Genomic DNA, 1,779 nt, shown 5'->3' on the forward strand with positions numbered 1-1,779 from the left:
AAGACGTACTGGGTACGTTCAATGGTCATTGATAAATTGTCCTGTGATTAATCAGGGCTGCTGGGGTGGCATGACTAGAAGGCCTTACTCTGCTCTATTGCCCAATAAACAAACAAAACAGGTCTTTTTTCCCCAAACCAGTTTATAAATTACTATTTATAGCAAGTGGAGAAGGCACTTTCTAAAAGTAACTCATGCATCAACATCAGTTTAGAAATGCACAGTCTGTTAGGATGGGTTCCAGGATTAACCAAGAGCTGGAGCAAGGAATGATGAACAGAGAGAGACTCAGATTGAGCTTTTATAAAGCAGTGAATCAATAAATTTTCACCTTCCCTTTGATAGGAACCATGTGAAGGTTAGAAAGGTTCTGTAATGTGGGTACTGTTCCACCAGCTTCTTGCCCAAGGATTTTCAAAAACCCATCCAATTTTCCACCACAAATAGAAAATATACTCAATCTTCATATGCAAACTGAAAAAAAACTATTGCAATTGTAAAAACATGCCTTTCAAGCAATTTACAAGATGAAGCCTGTTACCATCTCCCAATGAAACAAATTCGAAAACTGCAAAGGACTCATTTATGAATAAACATTTTGACACTAGTTATTTGAAATGGTATTCTTATGATACCTCCATAACATTCCTTTTTCATTCCCTAGAATTAAGATAATCAGTTAACTCTGCACAATGAAACTCCCCAAATCAGCAATGGCAAACCTATGACATGCATGCCTACGATGACATGTAGTGCCACCCTTCACTTCTTTATACTCAATTTTTTTTTTAAATATACAAAATGATTATCTTTACTGTAAAATGAAACAATGATTTTTTTTTAAACACCTGAGTAGTGAGATATTTTCTAAGAAAATATCTCCTGGCAGCTTGGTGTTAGCTGGATGGTAATAAGAATACGTGACGTTGAATGGCACATTTAGAAATCCTTTCAGACATGGTGTACACATTAGTATTTGGATAGTAAACAGTTGGGCTAATTGGCCTTGGCTTCACTCTGCTTATATAGTTTTTGTTGTTTGTGACTGAACAGTGATAACGGTAAATACTATGTAGATTACCACCTGCATGAATATTCATGTCAGCCATCATTTTCAGTGATGAATTTGGTTAAATCTAATTATAGGAGGAGACTTACTTATCAAACTAGTGCTATATACTCAGCTGCCAAATAAATGCCAGAAAATATGTGATCATTAGTTTAGGGACAAATCTCTCACTGAGAGTAAAGTGTAATTATTTTCCTTTCCCTCATCTTTTATGAATATGCACCAAAACTTAGTATCCTGTTGACATTTGTTACATTTAGAGGTACAATGACAATAGTATTTAGAAATTATGCTAATTTTCAATTCTTTAAAAGATTAATATGGATCATTTTGAACAGGCTTCCTAAAATGCTTCATTTATTTCAATCTGTTCTTGTTATACTTTATTAATAATAGAACACTGAATACATGTAAATAAGCAACAAAACTCATTATTTTTCCTCTTAAAAGACCACAATTATTGTAACTGATTATTCAGTGATCATCTGTGCTCAAAATTACCATGGCATGCAAGAAGAATTTTTTTGAAGATTATTTTCAAATTGTGCGTAAACACTTAAAGATTTGCTACCTTTGGCCCAAGTATACTGTTTATTTTAAAGTGATGATACCATGCTCTGATTGGCTGGATGGAATTCCGTGTGTGGTATGTTCATCTCTGGATTATTACACAACTCTCACATTGACAAGTTTTAAAAATGAATGATCAA

This window comes from Mobula hypostoma, chromosome 4 (assembly GCF_963921235.1).
Source record: "Mobula hypostoma chromosome 4, sMobHyp1.1, whole genome shotgun sequence".
NCBI classification, from domain to species: Eukaryota; Metazoa; Chordata; class Chondrichthyes; order Myliobatiformes; family Myliobatidae; genus Mobula; species Mobula hypostoma.